Raw genomic sequence first — 17,788 nt, 5'->3', positions numbered from 1 at the left:
GTCCAAGAATGCATTCGTATGTATGTTCCACTGCATGTTTCAACTGCTTTACAAGGATTGGCACATGCCATGTCTCCTGTTGTCCATTGAATTGCTTTCTGCTCTCTCTTACAGTAAAGAAATTGTTACCGACCCTCAGGAACAATCAGCTTTAAGAGAGACTCATGAGACTAATTTTTCTCATGTTTTTCTTTCTTTCTTTCTTTTTTTAATTTAGTAGGACAAACTTGTCAGTAATGCTCTGTTATTTCTTGTTGGGGCCTAATTTATCAAAGCTAAATTAGTAATTTTAAATCACAGGGGAAATAAGTACAAGAAGACACCAGATCAACCTCTTGCTGAAATCAAGGCTGTCTTCAGATTTAGGTGAGGTTGTTTTGTATCTGATCCAGCCAAGTTTGAATTCCACAGTCTCTCTGAGCATCTCATTTTAGTCAAGACTTCTTTCTTATATCCCATTCCGTTTTTTCCCATTCAATGGGATTCCAATTTCACTCAATTCCATTTCCCGTTACAGTGGGAATTCCGTCCTATTGTAGTTTGTTCCTGTTACCTCTTGTCCTTACACTATGCACTTGTGGCAAGAATCTGGTTCTCTTTTCTTTATAATCCCCCTATAGAGAATTGAAGAAAACAGTTAGATCACCTCTTAGAATTACTTTATTTTTCTATACATAATGTTTTCTCAGATATTGTAAGTTCAAGTGTTTTGATACTGCATCAGCCTAAAATGGCACTCAGCATTGTGGTTCCCCAGAGTACAGGTGAGTACAACTTCAAAATTATTTTGCTTCAATATTATGGACATATTCCACAGCTAGGATAGTAAAAGGAGCTTTAAAGCCTTTATTTCTGTGTTGCACTACTTCTGCACTGCTTAAGACCAAAACTCAAGTTCTGTTGTTTATAGAAATAGGTCTTTGCATGAAAGGTAAATTGCAATGTAACTGATTTTATTAGCTGTAAAAATTGTATTTACTGAATCAGTATCTAATACACCTGGACAACAAATTATGCTTAGTTTCTCTCTCCCCAAATTCTTCATATTTACGCTCTATAGGTAGTGGCAGTGTAGTTAAACATACAAATGAATCAAACTCTGGAGGGCGAAGACTGAACACAATTACAGTCTTAACATTAGATCGTAATTGCTGGCATAGTTAAATTTTGGTTTATTTAAATATAGCCACCAAATTATGATGTGCTCTAATGCATGGGAATGAATTGCACTTTTGTTATGTTCAGTGAATACTTAGCTATATCCTTTATGTAAACATCCTACTCATGGTAATCCAGTAAGGACATAAGGTAGAGTCTGTTTATTTTAAGAGGTAAACCACTCAGGATTATACAGGAATTAGGATGTACATGCAGATATGGAGGTTTCTGATGTAAGAAAACTTCAAGTTGTCCATTTTGCTTTGCTTTTACACCATAGTATAAGTTCAGCTACCTAAAAAATAGTCTATATTCCTGATTTACAGAAACATTTTAATGCTTATAACCTGAAACAGGAGTGTGTGCTGAATTTTAAGAATAATAAAAAAAAGCATGCATTTATTTATGGTTTTATGGCTATTGAGCATTACTGAAAACATAATTGATATTTTTATGTATACATAAAGGTCATGTTATCTGAATACTAACTAAACATGCCTGGTACATCCTGTGATAAATCAATGGTTTTAGTTTCTCATAACCTATAATGATTTGGACTGAAAGTTTGTATGATGAGTGTTTCGCTTCCTGCTGCTTGGAATTTTTTGGCCAACACAATCAATTCTGGATGTGAATATATGACATAAAAACTGGACAATCACTTGCACTCTGTCTGAATTCCGGAGAGGAAGCCTTTCTCTCCTCACTGGAGGATCCAGCAACTCATTTCATATTCATGAACTGAATCAGTCCTATACAACCTTTGATTACATATTTTTTATCTGTTATTTCCAAAGGGATTTTTGTTTCCCTTGATGTACAGGATAAAACTGGGTAAAGAAGTAGGATGAGGTCAGAGGTGCTATATACACCTCTGCTTCAATTATTGCTGCATCGGGTATCTGTATTAGAGGTAATATGTGAATTAAGGTACTTGATCTCTGTCCTGAATGTATAACCTTGCTGTTCTATCATACTTAAATGATGTGTGAACTGATAATTCGTTTATTTTCTGTCAAGCTACCATCCCTGTGGATGTATGTTTGGGCTTTGCATAGTATGGGGTTAGGTTTAGAAGCAGCATATCTCATCATGCTAAGTTTTCTCAGTGATCATGGCCTGTTGATTCAAGTCAAACACCTGATATTTAGGAAACTTCTGTTTTAATTGTCCCTGTGTCTACATAAATCATAATGGCTTCTCTTTCACCAAGTCAATTGATACATACAATTAAAATGCTGCAGTTTAATGTTGAGATCTCTTTTGCAGAGATTTAAATATTTAAATTTCTAAATGTGATTTTATTTAAGTTGTTAAATATAGGCAGATTTGATTTATTTTGGAGATTATCAGGCATACCTCCTGACTACCACTGACCTACGTAACACCTCTTTTAGGCAAACTGCTTCTTGATATAACAGAACGTAGACTCAAGTCAGGTAGCCAAGCTAGGTGTAGTACTGTCCATTAAATCTGGAACAGAGCTCTCATATGTCATGGAGAGCAGCGGAACATGCGTATCTTATAGAGACTTTGAGCCAACACCAAATCTCATATACTAAAGATCACTCTCAACTCATAAGATCTATACTGAGGCAAAATAGAAAACTCTCACTGCTTATATTTTCTCCACAGAGATCATTGTAAAGCATATCAAATTGAACATTTAATCACAAGATAAGAAAAATATTTGGAGCAGTGTGCATAAGAGTGTTAGCAACTGACCCTGTGTTATCAGGGTCCTGTGTTTTAGCTTAGAGTGCATTCTTTTTTAAAAATGTTTCTGAGGTTATAAGGGTAAATGTTTTGGAGGAAGTTCCTGAAAACACAGGTCCTGTAGGAATCATGCCCTTAATCCATTGGCTTGATTCAGTTTTCAACACAGTCAGTAAAATCCCACTGTCTTTGCTTGTCTTTGGATTAGACCTCAAGGGTCATTAACCAGTTGAACTAAGCATTGGAGCAGATGGAAACTTCCTCAACTTTCTACCAGATTGCTATTCAGACTTGTTAGCATCTGAATCTCAAGAGTGCACTCTAGAATTTACATCTGCAGAAAACAGCATATATAGCAAATGTGTAAATTTTTTGTCTTAAGTCTCAAAGCTTATACTTCTGAAAACAGCAACTGCAACTTTCTCTTTAGGTAACTGGGTACTATGTTCCTATTTACCTCCAAACTTGAAGACCTTTTTTAGAACCTATTCATATTCAACAATCATAATACTATTTAATTAAGGAATGTACCACTTGAACTGTAGTCATCCACTACAATCAGAGTGCTTTTTCTCTGACCACCATGGAGAGTTGGTTGTTATAATTTCATTTGCTCAAATTAGCGTGTTAAAACTCCCTCTGAGGAGGTAAGTAGTATGTCACAGCTTGAGGCAGGACCTCTGCACATGAATCCTTTTAGTTCATAGCAGGGTTCAGGCATGCAAATGTTGACATTTAGAAATTGTTTCCCCAGTAGGTCAAATTAGTGCTAGTGGCTACAGAAAGAAAACACTTCTGCCCTGATGCCTTTCACAATTAGACTAGCTAGGAATAAAACTAAATGTTTGCCTTCATACTTCAGGACATGTCCTCTGCTGCTGAAATTATATTTGATTAAGGAAAACAAAACAAAATGCTTTCTCTTGAATATACACTTGTCAGTACATGAAACAGAAATGATTACAATAAATGAACATAACTTTGTAGTACATTAACATTGTACACAAACCGGTAATGTTGCATGAAAACTCAGAATTCACTCATTTCTAAGCTGCAAAATACATATTCTTGAAGATCTTCAAGTATATATTGAAACCACTTGATCGTAAAGACAAAGAATAATTTCTCTATTTTATTAATAGGAGTGTGCTCTGCAATAGAATGTCATAATATACCTTTGTAATGTCCTTCTTTGGTATTAGATAGTCTTTAAAATTGATAAACACGTAGAAAATTTACTGTTGTGGTGATAGTTTATTCCAGATTTAAGCAAAATCCTACTTGATAGTGAATTCTACAAAAATACTTAGTAAGCTTAATTTAAATTATGGCAACATCTGCTTTAAATTAATCTGAGTTTATTAAAAGTAACAGTGTAATAAAGCCACAGAGTTGTACCAATTTATATAATCTGAAATGCGTCTCTCTTGAACTCATTTAGAACCACCCAGTAGTGCTTTAATTTGGAAACACTGTCCTGTTCAATTTTAGGTGAATAGCTATATATATATATATATATATATATATATATATATATATATTTTTTTTTTTTTTTTTTTTTTCCCTACATATCTAGACTTTTTCATTTACAGAAATGTGTTACTACTATATGAGCATCAAGGAGAAGTGTCTGCTCTAATTTTGAATGGGGTTTTTGTGTAAATGCTCCTTATCTATCAACAGTGACCTGTGGTTTATTGGGTCAGTATGAGCATTTGGAAGACTGTACAGCAGTTGAATATACACTTGAATATTATACCCAAGAGAGCCTTCTTTTGGAGAGAAATTAGCAAAATAACCAGTGAGCTGTTGGGAATGAGTAATATAATTGGGTCTAGAAAGGTAAATGGAAAATGCTCTGCTTTATCCCCCAAAAGATTCTTATTTTTAAAGTCTCCTTTACTTAAAACAGTCTTGTACGGAGGCTATACAAGCTGTCTAAGCAATTCATTGAACTCATTGGGCAGGCATGGTAACTAAGTGCCAATAGCAAATGTTTCATGAGTTCAGGTGAAAAGTTGCCTTGTTTCACTCAAAGTACAAAGAGATTTAGAATGTGAATAAGTGAACTAAATTAAAATTCCTAGTAGATTTTGCAGAAATTATTAGATTTTAGTAATTCTCATTCTATGTAATAAATAAAAGGTACCATGGTGTGCTCTCCATCTCAGTGTGTCTGGGCCATTTCATTAATACTTGGAGTGTACGGGTAATACTCTGATGGTATCTATTCTATCAGCATCTGAAGAAAATAGGAATTTGATCTCAGATCTCTGTCAATGTAAGAAAAGTGTAGTTTTCATGATTGGAAAGACAAATGATGCACAAAAGTTGCACTAGAGTATCAGAAACAAAACTTTCATTAATTCTTTTTCCTGATGCAAAATTTCACTAAACTTACTTCCTCATGCTAATGCCGAGGATAATTATGCTACTGTGGTGATGCAATAACTATAATTTACTTAGATAGTCAAGACACCTAGGATCACAGATGTGGGCTAGACCTCTAATGTGCTACTGTAAACAGAGAGGAAAATAATAATAATAAAAAAATTGTCTGGGAAGAGATACATTTGAAATTTAGCAGCTCTGAACCATGCCAGCTTTCCTTTCCCAGCTAATTTCATTGAACAAAATACTGCATGTTTTTGACAGTTTTGTAACAGTATTTTTGCTTTTTCAATTGTTGTTTGTGTACATGTTACCTTCCTCCTCCTGACACCTACTGCAGAATATCAGGGCAGATAGGGCTGGACGTTTTGTATGTATTTAGATAACTTCAAAAGCAAGGTGTCCTATTTATTTCAATGGAAACTACAAAGAATACAAAGAGCACAGTAACAGTGTTTGATAGAACAAATTCTCAGCTACGGAGCAATCTTTTTCAACATAGTCACCACCATTAGCTTTGCTTTTTTGGCAGCAATGAACATGAACCTGTATGCCGTGCTCATAAAAATCTGTACCAGTGGAGATGACCAACTGTTTCACAGCTGCTGTGATCACGTTGTTGCTAGGAAAATGTTGCCCACACAGTCCATCAGCCCAAATGGGTGTTAGTCAGAGTACACCAAGTCCAGACTATATGCTGCATGTGGTAGGACAATACAGCCATGATTGGTAGTGTGCTCCAGAGTCTTGAAACTGGCATGGGATCTGGAAGATTGTCTTCTTCTCTGACCTGATTCTGGATGTTTGAGCCTTCAGCTTATTCAGTGTTGCAATATAAGCTGTCAGAAGTGAAGGATCCTCCCTTTCCTATCTCAAAAGTACATATCACTTTACCTGCTGAGGGCTGCTTCTTGAACCTTTTCTTTGATGGGGAATTCACATATCATCACACATGGACTGCTGTTTTGACTCTGGCTTGTAGTGGTGATACCACATCTCATCACCAGTAATGATGTGATCCAGGAAACTCATCTTCAGCCTTGTATTGGTTCAAATGATCCTGAAAAGCTTGCATATAGTGATCTTTCTGTTCCTCTGTGAGCATTTGTGGGACCCACCTGGCAGAAACCTTGGGATGATATTCCAACATTGCCACCATTTTTTCCAACACATTGAAGATGATATTCAGCTCTGTATACAGCTCTCTGTTTCTACTGCATCGATTCATGTGGATGAGCTGATCGAACGACTTTTCATTTCTTGATGTGAGAGTTGTGCATGGCTGTCCAGAACATGACTTATTTGTCAGTGTTACTGGCAGACATTTTCTCAGACTGCCCCTCTGCTGCCATCTGACATACAGCAAAAAATGTAATCGAATGTTGGGGAAAAGATTCAAGCTCTACTGCCATACCACCAATATCTGCCTCCGATGTTGTGAACCAACATAATAAAATAGGAGGCATTACTTTTAGAGAAACCCTTGTAGTTCAACCATAAGTGGTTCAGCTGACATTGGAGTAAAAACAACCTAAACTACTTTCAATTATCTTTGAAGTCCTTTTGAATGGTGCTCTAAAGGGGAGCCTGATGCTTCAGGTGATTTGATGCTTGAACAAATCCAGTTGTATTTACACTGATATGTCTTTGAGAAATCCAAATCTGGTCATGCATTAAGACCATGCAGACAGCAGGTGTAATGTGAATGCTGATAATCCGCTCCTTTTCCTCTTATTGCTGATGATTCTTTTTGCTGTTTGCTTAAAAGATCAAATACCTACCCATTATTTCAAAACAGAAGGTATTTCGAAGAAGTTAGAGGTTGAAATACTGTTGCAGAAAATAGGTTCAGTCACCCTGAAGTGATGCTGTTTCAAAATATTTCCTCTTACCTGGGATGGCCCTGGAGGTTTTGAGGTGAGGCAGAGGGATAAGGCAAGGCTAGGGAGGCTCCATTGGCAGCCACACCACACAGCCCAGGTGAGAAAGAAGTGTCAACTGTTATTTTACACTTCACATCTTGCAGCTTGGCTCTTCTCAAGACCTAAGTCATGGCTGTATTTGTATGCATACACAGTGAGGTGGTAAATATGCTGGCTCCAATCATAGCCACAACAAACTCATAATAATAGAGGTTCATAATAGAGCTTCTTCACAGTGGGAGAAAGTAGACTTAAGTTAATCCATGGTGTTAGTTCCTCAGAATAAACTTTAAACCTCTGACAGCTAGAAGTTCAGGAACTCCGTGAGCTAGAATCTGTACCTAAATTAAATAAACTTTTAAGGATTTATTACTCTCTATGTTATATAACACCGACCTTTGAAATTAGGAACAAATGCTAACATCTACACCTGCCCATGTCAAGAAACTCCACAGCTTAATTGTGTTTTGTGCAAAGTGGATTAAGACATTTTTGAGGGAACACTGAGTTATCTAAATCACTTTACACTATAATTTCTTGGTGGTATCACAGTTCATGTTTGTTTGTGTGCCATGAAATTTTAGATGGAAACACACCCCTCTCAGCCTTTTTGGACTATACTCAGAATCCAGAAAATTGATATGAAATTTTATTTATTTATTTTTTTATTTATTTATTTTTGCATTTTGATTCTGGATGTTTCTTTGAAATTCCTTGTTCTTCCTTTGGTTGTGTAACCACTGCAAAAATAATGAAAGTAGAGTTTTAGTCATTTAGAAAGAAATTTAAAACATTGATTGATAGAAGGGCATTAAACATGAAATAAATTTGGCATCATTCCTTAGTCTGTTTTGGCACAGAATTATGTTCAAAGAGTGTCAGTAGTAGAAGCCCCTCCTTCTGTGTGCTGTGATTAAATTGCATTAGCAGAGCTGTGTTGGTCAGTATGTGAGCTACACAGACTGTTTAACTGCAGTCAGTGCTTTCATACTCTTGCTGAAATTCATCAAAATCCTCACCTGAACATTAGAGGAAACAAGAGCTATCAGTGGAGAGAAGGATGTAAAATGTGGATTTTACTCATGCATTATAATAATATGAAAAGACAATTCCTGAAAGTGCTGGATATGTGATCAAAGTGAAGAGTGGATTCCATTCTATAAAAACAAATTTCAACAGAAGGAGTGTTGATAGCTATGTCTGAAATTGAAACTTTGTACCCATATAAGAAAGGCTGGACGTAGTCCATCTTAGTCAGCTGCTATATAAAATATAATTATTTACCTACAAGTATAACTGGCTCAAAATCTATTTGCTTTTTTTTTTTTTTTTTTTAATCACAGAACTGTGAAGAGTTTTTGTACATATTGACTAATTCACCTTACTAAATAATTTATGCAGTTATATATTGTGAGCTCAATAATTAAAAAAGCAATAGAATAAAATGAAAAAGGACTGAATCTCTGCTGTATTTTCCCCTACATCACAATATTTTAAGCTGTAGAAAGACACTGTCTCGTGCAGTCTCCTTTATCACAGACAATTATGTCTGAATTTTCAATTGTCACGCTAAATTGTTAGGAATATAGAATAAAGCATAGTCCTATTAAGGGATGAATGAGAAAAAACAAGCTGTTCTTCTCTTGGTCCAACTTCTCAGAATTTTTTCTCAAACGTCATGGAATTGTAAATAGTTTTTTGCTTGACTGTCATCAAAGAACTTGTCTGGTTTTGATATTACAGTTAGTTTTATATTCACTTGATAATTTTTAAAATCTTTTTGTTTGGTTAGTTTTTTTTAAAAAAAAATTCTTTCTTTTTTTTTTTTTTTTCCAGAACAAAAGGCATAAAGAGAACGCTCTGGGGAAATCCTAGTGGCCTTCCAGTACCTGAAGGGGTCTACAGGAAAGCTGGGGAGGGACTTTGTAGAAGGGCATGTGGCAACAGGATGAGGGGTTTTTAAACTGGAAAAGGGCAGATTTAGAGTAGATATTAGAAAGAAATTCTTTACTGTGAGGGTAGTGAGACACTGGAAAATGTTGCCTGGAGAGGTTGTGGTTGTCCCCTCCCTGGCAGCATTCAAGGCCGGACTAGACAGGACTTTGAGCAACCTGGTCTAATGAGAGATGTCCCTGCCTATAGAAGGGAGTTGGACATGGGTGATCTTAAAGGTCCCTTCCAACCCAAACCATTCTATGATTCAATGATTCTAAGTAAAATAAAGAACTATAATGAGAAATAATATATATATGTATATAAGCTTAAAGCTTGCCTGCTTAGCCTGCAGCAGCACCCTTGGAGCTTCATGGAGGCAAATTAAGATTAGGAGCAAAATCAACTAATCTTTTACAGACAATGTTATTGTCTGCACAGTCTAATGTTATTAGACAATACAGGCACACAAGTGAGTTTAAAGCTAACTCAGGTGTATTTACATTGCATTATAATCAATATTTTGAGTAAATAGAAACTGTTCCTTTATTGCTTTGTTTTTTTCTCTGGGGAAAAAAAAGAAAAACAGAAAACAAAAAGCAAGTCCATGAACTGGTAATCTCCATCTTTCTTTTTTACAGGGAACAGTCAGTGAGCAAAATCTGTGCTCTGTACAATGGTTGGACCCAACTTACATACAGGCCATAGAGAATAGAAGATATGACAGTCTTCCAGTCTCGTTCCCATGTGCCTTTGCCACAGGAAAACAACAGTCTCTCTATGCTGTTAGTTATTGAAAAGGTGTTCATAACTGTAATATTTATGATATTTATTCAGACAATAATGAATTGATTATAATAAAGTAATCAAAGAAACAACTAAACCATTTCACTTTCTTGATAACCAGTACCAGTTCTGCTTGTTGAAACATATCTTGTTGATACCAGCAGTATCATACAAATGGCTGAGAAGTGGTGAACTAATAACTAGATTTGAGATACTTAATGAATGGGATTTAGCTGGTCACTTATCAGCACCAGCTGATGATGCAATTTAAGGTTATACAGTGTCACTTTAACCAAGCACATTCAAGATACGTTACTCAAGACATAGTGCTGGGCTAGTGTTCCTAAAGTGTTTCTACTATTTGAGTTGAATCATGGAAACATAGAACCACAGAATCATGGAATGGTTTGGGTTGGAAGAGAACTTTAAGATCATTTAGTTCCAACACCCCATTATAGGCAGGGTCACCTCCCGTTAGACCATGTTGCTCTAAATTTGGGTTGAAAGGGACCTTAAAAGATCATGTAATTCAGTTCCCCTCATGGGGACTGTCCAAGTCACTTTTGACCTGGTCTTGAGCACTTCTAGGGATGAGACATCCACATTTTCTCTGGGGAACCTATTCCAGTACCACACCACCCTCATAGTAAAGATTTTCTTCCTTATGTGTATCTAAAGTTTAAAACCATTATTCCTTATAGTTTCACCACACGCTCTTATAAAAAGTCTATCTTTGTCTTCCTCATAAGATTCTTCCAAAGTACTGAAAGGTTGTATAATAAGTTCTTTCCCAAGCCTTCTCTTCTCCAGTCTGAACAAGCCCAATTTCTCAGCCTTTCTTCATAGGGGAGGTGCTCCAGCCCTCTGACCATCTTCATGGGCCTCCTCTGGACCTACTCCAGAAGCTCTACATCTTTCTTGTGCTTCAGGGCTGCAAGCCTGGACACAGTAGTCCAGATGGGGCTTCACAAGAGCTGAGCAGAATGGGAGAATCACCTCCCTCAACCTGTTGGTCATGCTTCTTTTGTTGCAGCCCAGAATATATTTGGATTTCTGAGCTGCAAGTGCACTGTGCTGGCTCTTGTCCAATTTTTCATCCACTGATATTCTCAACTCCTTCTCTGAAGGGCTACTCCAAGTCTACTCATCTCCTATTCTATACTAATGTATGGGATTGCCCTGACCTAGGTGCAGCATCTTACACTTGGCCTTGTCAAACTGCATGAGAGTCATGGAGGCTCACCTCTCAAACCTGCTGAGATCTCTCTGGAACTTCTGTTTTGTCAGCTTGATGTCATCTGCAAACTTGCTGAGAGTGCACTGTCTGTGTCATTAATGAAGGTATTAAACAGTACCAGACTCAATATGGACCCAAGAGACACTAGTCATCTTTGATCTCCACCTGGACATAGAGACATTGACTGTAATTCCCTGAATGTGGCCATCCAGACAATTCCTTATCCACAAGATAAGAAATGTTTGTAAGCAATTTTCATTAGCTCATTATTTTACTGTATTATTTTGCCATATTTTAGAAAACCTTAAGGGTTACAGAAGTCATCCTTGATACCTAGGGGCTCATTAGGACACAAATGGGAGGTACTGAAGATGTTACCTACTCACACCTTAAGCTAGACAAGTTTTCCCTTAGGCAGAAATCTAGTTAAATCAGATTCTACATGAAAAAAAGAAAAGGTATAGATAATATTTTTATTTCCGATTTTATAATGTAGTGCTTAACTGCTTATAAAGTTCACAGTTAAATACATACCAAAACCTTGAGCATAAAATCAAATTCATAATATATTACAAATAACTTTACAAATATCATTGTTTAGTTCAGAGGTTAATATTTCTTGTGTTTTATAAGAAAACAACTCTGAGCAATAGAGATAATCTGGATTCATTTTCAGAGGCAAAAAAAATGTGGAACTAATAAAAGGCAAACAGGTTAGCTTTTGAAATCTAAATGTTTCATGTCTTAAAAATGTCATGTGACTCCTTCAATTATTCAAATCAAGAACACTTTAAGGGCTGTCATGTAGCTAAATAGTGATGACATTAATGAACTAAAATCTACTCTCAGTTTTACAGTATAAAAAACATATGCATCCATATTTTGAAGTCAAAGGAGTCCATGCTTATGCCGGTGCAACTGAAACAAACCATTGGTGCAACATTCCTCTTTTCAAGTATCTGGTTTTAATCAAACTGTACTCATGGCTCTCAGGTTTTCTTTGCTTTAGTGGAAGGTAAGCAGGAGTGTTTCATTTAAAATTCTTGGATTGCATCATGAGCACACTAAAAACTGTATATCTTGTCCTAGATACTTTCAATTGATTAATTGTAATGAAAACATAGTTCCCAGAAAGATGCTCAGTTCCCTGAACTATGTTTCCAACTACATGTTCAGAAACAAAAGTATTACAACAAAAATAATGATTCTGTTTTTCTTCTACTCCTTTCAGTAGAGTTCAGTGAAATCAGGTGATTGGCAACTGTTATGATAAGGTAGATGAAGAGGATGAAAGCTAAGATAGATTGAACAGCTGTGACAGGCTCTGTTCCAATTGTATTTTGATTACCGATAAGATAACCCTCCCTTTTCTGCCTGCAATTTATCTCATTCGAACTACAATAACAAAGAATTGCCATTAACAACATATGCTGTGTAGTTTCAAGTTTATTGGGCCCATACTACACAAAAAAAATCGAAGGTACTGATTGCAAAATTTTTCTTTTTACATTACTAAAAATGGCCTGTTTCACTGTGTGAGCTCATGCATCTGTGTTTTGTTTCAATTCAGATAAAAATGATTACTTTTTGATAATCTCAAGTAACATAATTCTAAAATTATGGGAAATTATACGTTTTTGAGGTTTGGGCATTTCGATGTTGTGTTTTTTTGTGTGTGTGGTTTTTTTTTTTTTCTTTTTTTCTTTTTTTTCTTTTTTTAATCTTTTACTGATAGTTTGATGAGTTAAAGATATACGAAAACAGAACTTTACTTGCTAAGGGCCTAATCCTAAATTCCCAGTGATATCTGAGGAGGTATAGGTAAAAAAAATAAACCAAATCTTGCCTCCTCAACCTCCCACCCCACCAAAACAACAACAAACAAACAAAAATATTGGATGTGTGTGTCACTCAGAATCAGACTTGGAATGCAGACAAGCTCATCTGTCTTCAGATACCTCACAAGCACCCAAGTCAGTTCCTGTCAGTGTTTGTAATATAGGAATACATCAGCGAAACCTCTCTGTGTGCACCACAGCTGTTGTCTGGTTGGGATGGGGAAATAATACAACAAATCTTGTACCTTTTTCCTGTTCTATCCCTGGTTTTGCCAAGCAGTCTCTGCTGGCTATAGCAGGAGGAGGCTATAGAATAGGTTAGAATTTAGACTATCCACTCCTTTCTTTGCACAGTAGAATTGGTATCTTAGAAATCAGCAAATAATCACTCAGAGAGTAATGACTAATTTATATCTGGGGCTATTTAAACAGATATACGAACTGTTATAAAGTAGAGGCAAATATGCATGTGTAAGCAACAAATGCATGTGCAAACATGCAGCCACCTGATATTCGGTAGCCAAGGTAAAAGCCTGGCGAGAGAAGAAGGAAATGTTCTAGCATGACATTGTGGGAGGCACTGCTCACAATTCAGCAAAATCCCTGTTTGATGGCATAATACGCATTGACTCATCTTTTATCTACTGCTAGGAGATATACAATGAGATCTTATCATTCCAGGCAAAGGAATGAAGGTTGAGAATTTTGTGCAACCAACAACCCACTCATTTGATTCTTAAGCATGTTATGACAAGCAGTACTGACTGTGTAATCCAGTCACTGCAGAGTCGCCAGTAATAGGCCAGGGCCAGATCTGAATCCTTGTGAAGAAACTTGGATTTTTATAGCAATGGATATGAGTTTTTGATTTTTGATTCTTATCAACAAAAATCCTTACTGACATGTTCTTCTGAAGACTATAAGGGGATCACGAACCAAAGCTCATGAATTTTCTCATTTCTCATTGAAACACAGAAAAAATCCGCACACTAAAAAGATACTTGCCTGGTCGTAGATAAATTTAAAAAATAAGAGTGTTTATTTTGTTTTGCTCTTCATTTGACAAACTCCACTGAAGGAACACAGACATAAACCAAGGTTTACAGTGAAATACCAACCGTGGATAAAACAAACATCAGGATCTGCCTGACTGTATTCATATTATCTATAGTTGTGGTTTTCTGGCTTATTCCTTAATGACAAAATTGTCATAAAAACAAACCAAATCTACATTCCTTCTGCATGCGTATTTCCATTGATTTCACTTTAGGAATTTGATCATTTTTGTATATACATACTATTAAATTGCAGTTCCATTAGCAAATTAAACAATCATGTATTAAAAGGAAGGAAAAATTGAAGGACTGGTTTTCTTGTGTAAATTTGTGAGGTTGATCTCGCAAAGTAAATGTTCTGACACAAGTCGCACTGGATCAACAGAAATGTCAGTTAGAAAAGAAAGACCATACTAAGACTACAGAGAGACACACAGAAATAAGGTCAAATACCAGAAAGCTTGGAAACTAGTAGAGAAAAGAGAATGGAAGAAGGAACAAGCAAAGCAAGTCAGGATTGTGAATTTTAGGTTGTTAAAGTGAAGTGCTCAATATCAAAAGCTGTCCCACAAATCTTGAGAAACTCAAACTCCAGTTAGTTTCAGTGATCATCACAACTGAATTTTTGTTATAATACAATGGGTTTTTTTTAACAGATGGTGCTTTTCAAGCTGTTAGTTTGGGTCACCTGCAACACTCCTAATAAATGTGGGTATCAAGTACTAATAACAAAAGCAGTGAAGTCTTTATTACATTCAGAATATCATCACTCATTTTAAATTTACTTCTTATATCATTTCATAGATGATAGTAAAGTCATAATGTGCAGTTGTTAGCTTTATAGGGAAAAATTCAAAGCAACAAAAATGATGATAGTTGAGGATGTGTCAAAAAGGAGTAAGAAAATGCTCTCTGAGCAATCATTGAATTAATGGTTCTTTACTGCAGCAGTTGATGGGACAATGTTATAAACTTTGCAGTAAAACTAACTGGAAAAAGCAAAAGAATTTCAAAAATGACTAAAGGGCTTTTAATACAGGCAATCATTGTTTATCTGCACAGGTCATAGATTTGCCAAACTTCAAGATGAACAAGAAAAATGGAAAAGAATTAGAGTATGCATAGTAGACAGTATTAGTTTCATTGACTTATTGAGGGCATTCGTCATTTTCTTCTTGTCATTGCAATGCAATCTTTGTTGTAAATCTTGGTTTATTTTAGCACTGATCAGACATGTATGTTGCCAACATGACTGATCGACACTTAACAGAATTGATGGATATCAGTGACCTTCTGGGAATGTGCCCTGTCACTGCTGTTTCTGTCATTGTCTCAGCAATAGTCTCTGGTTGGTTACTGAAAAGGCACTAGATGGTAAACACTTTGAAACTAATTAATCTGAGGAAATTGAATACTTGATTTGTATTGATTGTGCAAATGTCATTGCTTTGCTCTTCAAGAGTACTTTCTAGAATGTCATATAAAGCTATATTAATCACTGAAGAAATGCATGTACTTTAGAATAAACAGTAGAGGAAATACATACATTATTTAGGCTTTCATCTTTTAGTTTTGCTGTAACTATATCCTAATTAAATTATCAGTGAATGAGAATCAACAGCACCCAAATGTCATTTTTCTCCTTAACATATTCTCTGTTTGATTCCTGAGAAGGAGAAACTTGATTTAACATTATTTAAACTATACTGCCTTGTATATGATAAGACCTAACTTTTTTTTCTTTTTTTCATTGAAAATTGGGAAACAACTATATGCCATGTCGATTTACAATTTCCAGGAGAAATGTCCTACTGTTAAGGAAAGTATTATTATTTTTTTTTAATCCAGAGCCACAAAAGGCAGAATCATACCTCTATGAGTTCAAACTAAGAGAGTTGAAAAAATTACAAAGGCTTCTGACAGCTATATTATAAAAAAAAAAAGATCAGATGCAGATGACAGCAAAGCATTTCTAGCCAAGAGAGTTCTAAGACAAGTTAGGCAGTCAATCATCTGCGTCACACACTATTCAGTAAGTCGACATTCAACATCTGAATCAGTCATTACAATGTAAAAAGAATTAGTAAAGTCTAACAAAATGCAAATCAGTGAACTGGAGGACAATACAGTCAAATTCTAAAACTTGGCAGGAAGCCAGAAGAATTATTTTGACAAGAATGCTTGGGATTATTTGATTTCTTCTTGTTAGCTCAAAAAAAAAAAAAAAAAAAAAAAAAAAGTCTCAAGCAGTACGAATTTTATAGAGTGAAAATGTATAGTTATATTTAGCCAGTTAAAAACTAAGAGAATGAGGAAGAAAATTTAGCGTGTGATCTGATATGTTGCTGTACTTTAACATCAGTGAACTATTTGATTCCAGGGGGAGGTTTTTTCAAATAAGTGCAAAGAATAGTGGGGCAAATCTGGGCTGAACAATGAACTTTCTTACGGTTATGTTCATCGAATGTGTTGCCTACTAATTCTCTCCACATTAGCCTTTATAGAATATCTGCTTCAAAATCCACCTGGTATATGCAAATGTGAAAAACAGATATAACATCTCTGGGACTACAGAGTTTGAGATGGTGAAATTCTGTGAAAGAATCTTCAACCAACAACTTTGTTGTCCTGGTTACAGTAAAAGAAGGGGGAAAAAGAATAACAATTACGAAGAAATATTAATCAGAAGCTTCTTTTATAGCAGCAGCTTCACCTTCATTTTTATCTGCATAGGGTATATTCTCATTTACTCACTAATTAATTGAATCAGTTGTGGAAAATTGAAGTGAGCTTGTTGAAAACTAAGAAGCCATAGCAGATAGCTGCACCACTAGGCAGAAGCTAGACATTTAACTGCTGCTCTTAAGTGGAAAGACAGACGTCTTTGCCTTGGCAGATCTTGGTCATGATGCATATGCTAGCTGCCTAGAGGTCTGACCATGTCCTCTCTTGGAGTGTGCTCCAAGCCCTTGGATTCAAATGTGTCTGAACCCTCTCTCATCTGTCCCCATGGGTGTTGTGTGAGGAGTTGTTTTGGCATCGATGCAACTGCTTCTGTGCCTAAAACTGTACTTGGTTCTGTGTATCACAAGGCCAGAGCTTGAACCATGCAGGATTTCTCATCATGGGGAAAGTTTCTTATCAGTATCTTACTAGTACTTGATTTGAAATGATAAAGTTGGCTTTGGTCCCAATATGAATGTAGGTAGACATGACTGAAGAAAGAGTGCTTTCATGAAAGATTATACTAATACATTCTGCATTATTGTATTGAAAAATATTTTACAGCAATTTCAGACAAATGAATTTATCTTTGTTAACGCTTGTGTATAGCTCAGAGGAATTCTGTGGATTCTTGCACTTAAATTAATCCTGTTCTTGGCAAGTTCTTGGAGGAGTATGAAAACTAGAAAATTATCCTTAAGTTTAAAAAGAAGTAACATTAACTTATCTAATTTTATTCCTGTGATGGATAAGTACACAACTCCCGGTATCAGTAAGCTGAGACGATAGTAATACACAGAAAAAGATCGCGTGTGTCTTCTTAACTCATCAGCTAGTCTTTCTTATCCTCTTTCTCACAACTTACAGATGTGTGAAGCAGTTCTGTATGTTAGAATTCTGAGACTTCATGTTTAAATGTGGTTTTTATCAGCTGATCATCCTCAGCTTCATGCTTGTAAATCTCACTGATTGAACAAAGCTGAATTTTGTCCAACAGTTGATTAGTTACATGGATAGAGTTTTGACTAT

General features: G+C 35.8%; 1 protein-coding gene across 1 annotated transcript in view; it reads left to right on the top strand.

Moving 5' to 3' along the window:
• Positions 1–17,788, top strand: part of SEMA3A (semaphorin 3A) — a gene marked incomplete at its 3' end in the record, with an annotated part of 166,877 nt that overhangs the window by 30,359 nt on the left and 118,730 nt on the right. The window lies entirely within an intron of this gene.

This window comes from Tetrao urogallus (genome assembly GCF_951394365.1).
Source record: "Tetrao urogallus genome assembly, chromosome: 1".
In the NCBI taxonomy this organism is placed as follows: domain Eukaryota; kingdom Metazoa; phylum Chordata; class Aves; order Galliformes; family Phasianidae; genus Tetrao; species Tetrao urogallus.
The sequence above is the reverse complement of the archived record's forward strand: the minus strand, read 5'-3'. Positions and strand labels throughout refer to the sequence as shown.